This window comes from Macaca fascicularis, chromosome 1, assembly GCF_037993035.2.
Source record: "Macaca fascicularis isolate 582-1 chromosome 1, T2T-MFA8v1.1".
In the NCBI taxonomy this organism is placed as follows: Eukaryota; Metazoa; Chordata; class Mammalia; order Primates; family Cercopithecidae; genus Macaca; species Macaca fascicularis.
Genome location: NC_088375.1, coordinates 134,610,147 through 134,622,212, shown reverse-complemented (window position 1 = coordinate 134,622,212; position 12,066 = coordinate 134,610,147). Strand labels below are relative to the sequence as shown.

Here is a 12,066-nt window from a genome sequence, read left to right as displayed (position 1 = left end):
AACAGCTGGAGTAAGCAATAATGGAACAGGATAGAAGCGAGGGTCCAGATGCATTCTGGGATGGCACACAGAAGTCTTCAGTGACTTTTTATGCAACAGTGGGCTGGCCATGGACCAGTCAAAACCTCCTAATAAGATAAAATGGAATGAACAATAAATTAAAAAATTTTTAAATTAGAAAATAATGTTTTGAAGATAAAATGAACACTACCCATTCCACAAAATTCCCAGATTCTCCTAAAATGTTCAGTGCAATTTTTTTTGTCTTCTCCCTTCTTTTTTTTTTTTTTTTTTTAAGACAGGGTCTCACTCTGTCACCCAGGCTGGAGTGCAGTGGTGTGATCGCAGTTCACTGCAACCTCCGTTTCCCAGACTCAAGCCATCCTCCTGCCTCAGTCTCCTAAGTAGCTGGGATAAAAGACGTGTGCCACCACACCCTGCTAATTTCTATATTTTTAGTAGAGATGGGCTTTTGCCATGTTGGCCAGGCTGGTCTCAAACTTATGGGCTCAAGTGATCCAACCACTCAGCCTCCTAAAGTGCTGGGATTACAGGTGTGAGCCACCAAGCCCGGCCTTTAAATTATTTTTTAATTAGATGGGTACTATATCTAGACATTTTTATTGTAAAAATTGAAACAGAGTAAATTTTAAAAGTAATTTACCACCCAATCCCAAATTATTTCCAAAAAAAACAATTATTGTTATCAGTGTGCTACCTCCTAAGCATTTGTGTTTTATGTACTTGCAAAAACATACAGCTTTGGTTTTGTAACATCAGTAGCATCATTCTCTGCATGTTACTCTTCATTTTTTTTCACGTAATGATATATTGTCAAAGAATAACTCAGAGACCTTTAATTATTTTGCATGCTTTTTATTTCTTACATGAGGAAGATAGACATTAGACTGTCAAGGGACAAAGGCAAAAAACAGGACTTATAAGAAAAATGGGAAAGCAAATAAAACTGTAGGCAGTCTGGGAATAGTGCACCCTTTTCTCCATTTTTGGTGTAAGCTCTTTCACCAGTAATTAGCTAAAAGACCACTCTGGACAGTCTGCCATTGAACAAGTTGGCTAGGGTCAATGGAGAAAATAATTTCAGTAGTTTATGGATTCTCCCGAAAACCTTGAGAGCCCTTGAGGAACTTACAGGAGCAGCTGTTTCTCTGTGAGGTCTGCTGTGTCTGTCCATTGTCTCCCTACCCCTACCTACTCTCCAAGAACTACTTCTGCACCATTTCCTGCATCCCAATTTCTTCATCTCCCCTAATACTCAGCACCACCAAGGTCAGGAACCTTAGGTTCATTTTGATTCCTCCTTCGAGGCTGCCCATTACGGACTATATATTTGTGATCTGCCAAAATTCATATGTTGAAAACCTAACTCCCAGTGGGATGGTATTATGAGGTAGAGGCTTTGGGAGGTAATTAGGTTTAGATAAGGTCTCGAGGGTAGAGCCCCCAAGATGGGATTAGTGCCCTTACAAGAAGAGAAAGAGACGAGAGCTGTTCTATCCTGGCCATGTGATGATATGAGAAGGTGGCTGTCCACAAGCCAGGAAGCACTCCCTCATTAGACACTGAATCTGGCAGCACCTTGATCTTGGACTTCCCAGACTCCAGGACTGTGACCAATAAATGTTTCTTATTTAAGCCATTTAGCCTATGGTATTATTACAGCAGCCTAAACTGATGGAGACAGCCCCATTAGCTAAAATATCTTCACACCTATTCTCCTAAATATTTCTCTAATCTTTCCTCTCCTAGTTAGGTTTTCATCATTATTTGCCTAAAGAATTATAACAGTGTCCTAATTAGTTTTCCTGCTTCTCAATTTTTTCCCCTTCAAATCCATCCTCTGTCCAGCTGTCAGATCTACTTACCCAGAAATTGAAATAAGACTATACCCACTCATCAGCTTAAAATCTTTAATAGGTCCCAGGGGCCTAATGAACATTATGCATTAAAACCTTGTTAAAATGGCAAAGCCTTCCAAGAACTGGGTCTCCAATCTCATCTTTCCACAGTCCCTGCCTCACATTTTATGCTCCAGTAACACTCAACTGCTTATAATCCATTGTGCTATTTTTTAAGCCAATGCCTCTCCTAATGCCATCCCCTTCGCCTGGAATTCAGACTCTCATCCATCCTTCTCTGTCAATGAAAGAGCCCAAATCAACAGTTAAAATAGTCACTCACATGTAGTAAGCTCTTTCCGGGAATTGGTATGGTTGTACAGGGTTTTCTGATCACTCACTCCTTCTTTTCCTTTAATTCTTTTTTCCTGATAGAAATCTTTCTCCAAAAAAAGGCAAAAAAAAAAAAATTCAGTAAGAGCCTATAAATATTGAAACTATTGGAATAATCTAAAAACTCTCAGCCCATGTCTAGGAGAATTTGAAGGACTCAGTGTCATAGACAGTGTTCCCAAACTTGATCTTACAGAGCATCACCAGGATGGATTCAGTATCCAGGGTGCATGCATGAAGATGACACTGAAGTAGGCAGTAGAGAGAGGTAGGAAAAAATGAGGAAGACAGACTAGAAACGACTGAGAACTCCAAAATGCCCATTTGATGCTAGCTCTGCATGGACTGGGAGGCAACCTGAGAGGAAATAAATAATGTTTTCCACCATTCTCTGGGCTACACGAGTGTGCCTCAACACTGGCTAGTATTAAGATTGTTTTCTTAACAATGACAGCTGCAACCCTTCCAGACATCACAGGGCATTCAGAGGATTACATGCCTATTGTCACATAGATTCAATGCATCAAAGTGCTCACTTGCCACTGCAGCAGCAAAGCCAACTATATTCTTGTGTCCTTAACCTGCAATTTTACACTTAGCACCTCCTTGTATAACCAAAATATGTGTGGATCATTTGCACCCACCTCCTGCCCTTTACTTCCTAACTTCTGCCTTTGAGATGCTATAGGATTTTGTTCTACCACTTTTCACATTAAAAAAAAAAAAAAACCTAGTTAGCCAGGCTTTCGGGTTCATGCTTTCCATGTCTCTTCAACTATTCATTCCTCATTTATTCCATCTCCCTTGCACTTTTGGCACTACAAATGAACTTCTCTTTCCCTTTTGTCAATTCCTTTGTCATCCTCCAAAAGGTCATAAAATAAAAATATTCTGAGGTTGGAGGTCATCAAACTCATTGGCAAAACATGGAAAAACATGGCCCAGTGGAGGAAAGTATGGAGAAGTTTTGTTTTGCTTTAAGAGACAGGGTCTCACTCTGTCACCCAGGCTGGAGTGTGTAGCATGATCATAGCTCACTGCAGCCTCAAACTCCTGAGCTCAAGGGATCCTCCCACTTCAACCTCCTGAGTAGCTGGGACTACAGGCATGTGCCACTGTTACCAGATGGAAGGTCTGGCCTGTGAGTTGTCCAGGTTCTTGGCATGTTGAACAAAGAATTGAATAAAGTGCACACAGCAACAAAAGAAGCAATGAAGATGAACAAAATAACAAAACAATGGAGTAACAATGGCACAGATTTATCGAAGAAGCAACAGTACAATTCACAGAGCGGGAGCAGGCTCAAGCAAGCAGCTCAAGAACCTCCCCTCCACCCCCGATTGCAATGGTCCCCAGGGTTTTTGTAAAGCTAAAAGAATTTCGTAACACCCCTAGGTGCTCTTTAGAAGCCTCCCATTGGTTACACCCCATGAAGGACTGGCCTGAGACCAACCAGAGGCTGAAGTGGAGACTTGGCCTGCAGTCAATTAGAAGCTGAAGTGGAAACTTCTGTCTCGTTATCACAGGAGTGCTGATGTGGCCTGTATGCTGCCTAATTTTGCCTAGAACTGTCTGCACCTGCTGTTCCTTTGCTTATGCCTTAACCCTTAGTTGCCCTAATTCCATATTCTGCCTCATTACCATGCCCAGCTGATTTATTTTTATTTTTTTAGAGCTAGGGTCTTGCTATGTTGCCCAGGCTGGTCTTGAACTCCTGGCCTCAAGTAATTCTCCTGTCTCAGCCTCCCAAAGAACTGGGATTACAGGCATTGAGTCACCGCACCCAGCCAAGAAGATTTTATGAACCCCATAGCTTAGTCCATCTACCTAACTACCTCAACACACACACATGCTCCACCTTCTCTCAGCAAATTAGATGAGATTAATGTTAGGCAGGAGTCCACTCCTTCAACTATCTACCTCCACCCCTGCAAGGTATTTATATCTACATCTAGTTTGTAAGAAAAAGATGTCCCTACTGCAGTTTCAGACCAACTTTTGCATCTATTTTCTTGCTATGATGACATAGTTGTTCCATCTACCTCTTCTATCTATCCTTGGGGAACCCAAGCACCAATCAAACTAAACTGCTTTCAATTCCCCAAATGTGCAAGCTCTATCATGCGTTGGTATCTTTGTTCACACTGCTCCCCTTCCTTCAATGACACCCTCCTAACCCCCACATTGAATGCTGCTCAACCCATGAGTCAGGGTCCAATTCAAAAATCATCTTCTCTATAAAGTCTTCCATGAAACTTCCAATAGGATCAGCCATTCCTCCCTTGTTTCCCACTACACCCTGTGCACTCTCCATCCTGTCATCTATGACTTTTTCCTGCACTTATTGTTTTACATGTCTCCTCCCATTATTCTTTATATTTTTTAATTAAAAAAAATAATAGAGACAGGGTCTCATTAATGTTGCCCAGGCTGGTCTCAAACTCCTGACTCAAGTGATTCTCCCATCTTGGCCTCCCAAGACAACAGTAGTGCTCATACTACAGATGTGAGCCTCCATGACTAGCCCCATTATTTTTTTAAATGTAGAACATTTTTATATTGCCTTTATTTGCTTTTGTATTGATAGCAGTGTCTAGCACATAGTAGGCATTTAAATGCTGGTTGCATGAATGAATGATAAAACAAAAGAATATCCTTTACCAAAACAATACATGTATGATTTTTAAAAAGAGATAGAAGAATAGCACTTGACTTGTATGAACCTCACATTTTCCACAACCACCCCTCCAGTTCCCAAGTTTGGGAGCATAATAAGCAGCACTTGAGGCAGGGTCCTGTGGCTCATGCCTGTAATCTCAGCACTTTGGGAGACCAAAGAAGGGAACTGCTTGAGGCCAGAGGTTTGAGACCAGCCTGAACAACATAGCAAGACCCCTGACCCTGTCTCTACAAAAAAAAAAAAAAAAGCAAATTAGCCAGCATGGTGGTGCATACCTGTAGTCCTAACACGGTAGAGGGATCACTTGAGCCCAAAAGTTTGAGGTTGCAGTGAGCTACGATCGCCACTGTACTCCAGCCTGGTTGACAGAGCAAGATCCTGTCTTGAAAAAAGCACTTGAGGGATAAAAAGAAGTAGAAATAAAAGCAAGTGATAGTGTGGGAATTAGACAAGCCAGTCATACAAATGACATGAATGGCATGTCCCTAATAAAAGTAACAAAAGCAGCATAAGACTGTGACACTGCACCTGGCCACATCCGCACATATGACTTGTGTAAGGTAGGGACGAAATGCTTCCTTAGGAGACTAAGAATTCAGACTTGCTAGTTTACTTTGCCTTGTTTTACCTTGGTAAAAAATCAAGATCTAATGATCTGATTTTTCTATTTCTTGGCAAATCTAGTTTGGCTTTTTTTTTTTTTTAAGACAGGGTCTCACTCTGTTTCCAGGCTGGAGTGCAGTGGTGCAATCACAGCTCACTTGCAGCCTCGACCTCCTAGGCTTAAGCCATCCTCCCACCTCAGCCACCCAAGTAGCTGGGACTTAGGCACGCAGCACCATGCCCAGCTAATTTATTATTATTATTATTTGTAGAGACGAGGTCTTGCTATGTTGCCCAGACTGGTCCTGAACTCCTGGGCTCAAGCAATCCACCTGCCTCAGCCTCCCAAAGTGCTAGGATTACAGGTGTGAGCCACTGCATTCAGCCTAAATCTAGTTTGGCTTCTAGCATACTAAAAATCAGAGTTGGTTTTTTTTTCATATTCCAATCCTAGCCTGGTTTTGTTTCTCCTTCTTTCACCAGTCACCTGACACTCTCACTCCAGTCTCTTCCCTGTCATCAGCCAACAACAGGGCTGAGTACTGATCACACCAGTTATCTAGGTGCTTAGGAAAGCTGTTTGGTAACCAAACACTTTCAGCTGCCTTCTCCAGGTCTAAACAGCTAACAGACTGTTTTTTTGCTGTCCCTGAAGGGCCAAGTTTGCTCTTCTCTGCCCTATAATGAGGTATTTTAAGATGCTGGCAATAATTCTCTAAAACAGAGCATTGGATAAATTCTTGAATTGAATTACTGATAACTTTACCCCACTGAGGTCAAGGAAAGCAACAACCAGCACTATTTCTCTTAACGCTGATCAGCATGAAAAGTTGGTAAATGCAGAGATAGAAAACTTGAGAAAAATAGAACATGTTTTTCTCAAGACCATGTTATGTTAAAGTTTCTAGCCAAGGAAGAGGCCACATTTCTTTTTTTGTTTGTTTGTTCAGTCTCCATATAGACTGTCAAATTCAAAAATTGCCGATGCCGACTACATTTTTAGTTTTCATGGAGGGGTATTGGGAAAAGTTTTCAATTAGCAATAATCACACCTTTGATAAACCTCATTGGCTACGATACTATGATACTGCCCCTGCACAAAACTACAGATCACATTTCTTTTTCTTTTCTTTTCTTTCTTTTTTTAAAAAAACAAATATGCTATTTTATTCTAAGGGAATATTTCTGTGGTTTCTGCCAGGGGAAAACCCAAAAGTGGTTGCAAACCACAAAAGAATAGAAAGAATGATTTGGATATTTCTCTTTTTGTTTTCTTGATGTTTTCTCCTCACCTGAGGGGAAAAAAAAAAAGTAATTTTACGAAATTTTAGAAGATACTTTTTTTTTTTTTTTTTTGAGACAGGGTTTTGCTCTGTCACCCAGGCTAGCATGCAGGGGCACAATCAGAGCTCACTGCAGCCTCCACCTCCCAGGCTCAAGAAATCCTCCCACCTCAGCCTCCCAAGTAGCTGGACCACAGGCACACACCACCATCCCCAACTAATTTTTAGATTTTTTACTGAGACAGGTTATCACTATTTTACCCAGGCTGGTCTTGAACTCCCATACTCAAGCAGTCCTCCTGCCTCAGCCCCGTAAAGTGCTGGGATTACAGGCCTGAGCCACTGTGTCCAGCCAGTTTTAGTAAAATTCAAAAAGCAAATAATAGGCACACAGATCAAAAGTTACATTTATGTGGAATGACCAATAATCAATATCTTCTCTTATGAATAAATTTAGTGTTCTGGGCTACTCTATGGACTAACAGGCAAATAAAATCCCGATGCAGTCATTGATCAGTGTATTGGTTGTTCTCAGCTAAAAGATACTGACACTTTTTTCTTTCTGGTATTTTATAACAATTTATCTACTATGCTAACAATATTTGTTTTTTCATACAACTACAGAAAGGAAAAATGTTAGTGTTTAGACAAACCATAAAATTCATATAGTGGGAACTATTTCATATGATGTTTCTGAATAGTTTATTGGCAGACTTATCAGACAATCCAATTATTTGTTCTTCATATCAAACAACGTATGGAGTAAGTTTTCCAGTCAGAAATAACAAACAGATGGAATTAATTACATAGAATTGGGGCAAATTTACTTTTTTCATTCAGTTCATGGTAACAAAAATGAGATTTGTTACAGGCAGAGACAGAACCACCAAGTACACAATGTCAAAAGTACTTTTTCATTTTTATTTTACTTAAGTGCCTTTCATCTGCTAAAAAAAAAAAAAAAAAAAAAAAAACAACAACAACAACAACAAAAAAAACCCTGCCACCCCCACCTAAAAATTAAGACATCTTGAAAAGTCTCTTAAAATTAAAATGTCTAAGAGGTTTTTTGATATCTCTAAATTTTGTCATAGAGTCAAATTAACCTCAGCTAAAGCAGTTTCATGATTGGCCAACATCATAAAAGCTTTCATTCAAAATTTTGTGGGGTCTGGGCACAGTGTAATCCCAGCACTTTGGGAGGCCAAGGCAGGAGGATCACCTAAGGTTAGGTGTTCGAGACGAGCCTGGCCAACATGGCGAAACCCCGTCTCTACTAAAAACACAAAAATTAGCTGGGCATGGTGAACGCCTGTAATCTCAACTACTTGGGAGGCTGAGGCAGGAGAATCGCTTGAACCCGGGAGGCAGAAGTTGCAGTAAGCCGAGATCACACCACTGCACTCCAGCCTGGGCGACAGAGCGAGACTCCATCTCAAAAAAAAAAAAAAGAAAAAGAAAAAGAAAAGAAAATTGCAGGGAAGAAACTGAAAATAGAGATGAGAGAAATGGACTGATATGCCACACACGTCTATGACTTGCAATAGAGACCACGTTTCTTAATTATATTTTTATTCTACTTTTGAAGGGCCTATTTAAAAAGGTTTGGCCCAATGGTTGTCAAAGTGTAGTCCACCAACCAGTAACATCAATATTTCTAGGGAACTTGTTAGACATGTCGTTTTTGAGGCTCACCTCCGTCTTCCTGACTCAGGAACTCTGGGGTGGGACCTAGTAATCCTTTTAAGGAGCCCATCAGGGATTCTGGGGATTCTGGGGTAAGTAAAGTCTGGAGAAAAGATTGATATGCGTCCATGCACAAAGACTCTCAGGCAGCAGCTTCCAGGTTCACAAGAACCACCTGGTGCTTTTGTTTTCGGTTTTGTTCTCCAACAAGCCTTTTGTACTCCTAATCCTGTGCTTGTTTAAGTGCAGGTTCCTGGGCTTCTCCCCAAGAGAATCTGATCCAGTAGGTCTGGAGTGGGCCCAGAAATCTCATTTTAAGACACTAGCTGGGTAATTCTGATGCAGGTGGTCCACAGAGGACTCTGGGAAGCCCTACTTATTGGTCAGCTCTTAGTCCATAATATAGTTTGGGACTAACTATATATATTATAATATTAATAGAATTTGACACAATTGACCACACCTGCCTCCTGGAAGCACCTTCTGCTCACTATTCTCTCTAGGTATTATGCCTGCCTTACAGAACACTTAATCTCAGTTTCCATTACTGAATTTACCTGTTCTTCCCAACCTGTAAATACTAGTGTCTCCTAAGGCACACTCTTCATACCTATTCTCTTTTCCATCCATGCTCACTTCCTTTTTTTTTTTTTTTTTTTTTTTGAGACAGAGTTGGCTCTGTCACTCAGGTTGGAGTGAAATGGTGCAATCTTGGCTCACTGTACCCTCTGCCTCCCTGGCTCAAGTCATCCTCCCACCACCTCAGCCTCCCAAGTAGCTGGGACTACAGGTGTGCACCACCACGCCCAGCTAATGTTTGTATTTTTTATAGAGATAGAGTTTGGCTATGTTGCCCAGGTTGGTCTCCAACTCCTAGGCTCAAGTGATCCACCCAGCTCAGTATCCCAAAGTGCTGGGATTACAGGCGTGAGCCACCGTGCCTGGCCCATGCTCACTTCCTAAGTGCCAATGACACAAACGTATTTAATATATCTCAAGAAATATGTACCAAACAGATACCTATACTTGGATATTTTAATGACATCTAAAATTTAATATGTCCAACACTGAATTCTTGCTTTCCACCTTTCACAGCTGTTCTACCCCTCTCTCTCAATAATTTTCCCATCCCCACAGATACCACCACCAGTTTCTTCTAGTTTCTCAGGCTAAAACCCTAGAAATCATTCTTTTTTTATTCCACTTTTATATTCTCACTCCAAATTCAACCCTTTAGCAAATTTTTTTAGCTCTCTCTCTCCCTTTAAAATTTGTCCTAAATCAGACCAGGTCCAGTGGCTCACGCCTGTAATCCCAGTATTTGGGGAGGCCAAGGCCAGTGGACTGCTTGAGTCCAGGACTTTGAGACCAACCTGGGCGATATGGTGAAACGTCATCTCTACAAAAAAAAAAAAATCAAAAAGTTGCCAGACATGGTGGCACCTACCTGTAGTCCCAGCTACTCTGGAGCCTGAAGTGGGAGGATTGCTTAAGCCCAGGAGGTGGAGGTTGCAACGAGCTGAGCTTGCGCCACTGTACTCCAGCCTGCGCAACAGAGACCCCATCTCAAAAACAAAAACAAAAATATGTCCTAAATCTGTCTATTTCTAACCTTTTTCACCACTGCCACTCTATTCCAAGCCACTAGTATTTCCTCCCTAGACAACTGTGATAGCCCTCTAATTGGTCTCCCTGATCTTCTCTTGCATGATAGGTTACGTGCCCCTTCTAAATTTACAGCATGTCATTGCTCTGCTCAACACCCTCTACTAGCTTCCCAGCTCACTTGAATATAATCCAAAGTTCTTATCATGACCTATGCATGATCCAGCTCCTGCCCCATTCCCAAACTCAGCACTACCATGCTCTGCCTTACTCTGTTCTCCAACCTTTCTGCCCTCCTTGCTCTTCCTCTATCAAGACAAACACATTTCCACGACAGGGTCTTTGCACTAGATGCTTCTTCTTCCTAGAATCTACCGTTGCCACCCTCGCCCCTACACCAGATATTTGTACCCTCCTCATTCTGTTTCTACTCAAGTATGATACCCAGGAGACCCTCCTGACTACTTGGATCGGCAAGGGTTCAACTAGAGAAACAGAACCAGTAGGAGATACATATTAAAAAGTTGATTGCAAGGAATTGGCTTACATGATTGTGGGGGCTAGCTGGGCGAGTCTGAAATCCAAAGGCTAGGCTGTCAAGAAGTGTAGGCTGAAACTCTTATGTGCAGGCTGAAGCTGCTGTCCGGAGCTGGAATTTCCTCTTCTTCAGGGAAGCCTCAGCTTTGCTCTTAACTGATTGACTCAGGCCCACACAGATTACCTAGGATGATCTCCCTTTCTTGATGCCACCTGATTATGGTCTTTGATTATCTCTACAAAATATCTTCATAGCAACACCTAGATCTGTGTCTGATTGAATAACTGAGGACTGCAGCCCGGAGAAGTTGACAGATAAAACTGACCGTCACAGTATTATATTTAAAATAGAGTTCCTTATATCTCTCTACCCCTCTACCTTGCTTTACTTTCTTCACAGAATTTATCACTTCCTGACATCATTTTTATATGTTTATTTCTTTATTTATGTATTAGCTACATCACCTACTATAATGTAAGGTTCACCAGGAAAATAATTGTGTCTTTTGATTGATTTAACTAATATTTATTAGAATAATCTACTTTTGGACATACACACACACATATCTTGGGTCACTTTTCCAATTTTTAATTTTTAAAAGTAATTTTGGTTTTTCCAATCTAGTTTTTCTGTTAGATTTTGATATCAGACTTATAGAGATATAATTCTATGTTGAGTAAAATGTGCCCTTTTAAATGTACAGCTCTATGAATTCTGAAAGCACATGCAGTCCGTAACCACCATGACCAAGACATAGAGCATTTCCACCTCCCTAAACATTTCCTTCGTGCCCCTTTGTAGTCAACCCTTGCTTCACCTCGTCTGTAGAAACCACTTGTATTAGTTTGCTAGGACTGCCATAACCAAATACCACAGACTGAGTGGTTTACCTAACATAAATGTATCACTTCACAATTCTGGAGTCTAGAAGTCCAAAATGAAGGTCTTGGCAGGGTTAGTTCCTGGTTCCATACTCTGAGGAGTATGAGGGAAGGATCTTCTTTTCCCGGCCTCTCCCCTTGCCTTGTAGATGGTTGTCTCTTTGCACCATCTTCCCTCTATGCATATCTCTGTCCAAATTTCCCTCTTTTATAAGGATATCAATCATGATGAATTACGGCCCATCCTAGTGAACTCATTTTAACCTGATTAGCTCTGTAAAGGCCCTATATCCAAATAAGGTCACATTCTGAGGTACCATATGTTAAGTTAGGACTTCAACACATGAATTTTGGAGCAACACAATTTAATCCATAACACCACTGATCTGTTTTTCTCCATGTAGATTTATCTTTTCCAGACTATCCTACGAATGGAATCATTTATGTGGCCTTTTGCATCTATCTTCTTTCACTTCACATAATGCCTAAGAGATTCATCCAAGATGCCTGTGTCAGAAGTTCATTCCTTGCTGAGTAA

The 12,066-nt window shown here is 41.1% G+C and overlaps 1 non-coding gene across 1 annotated transcript; it reads right to left on the bottom strand.

The window, feature by feature from the left end:
* Positions 1-6,494: 6,494 nt before the first annotated feature.
* On the bottom strand, positions 6,495-6,640 carry LOC123570682 (U4 spliceosomal RNA). The gene has a single exon (XR_006694942.1). It is a non-coding gene; the product is annotated as a U4 spliceosomal RNA (small nuclear RNA).
* Positions 6,641-12,066: the final 5,426 nt, after the last annotated feature.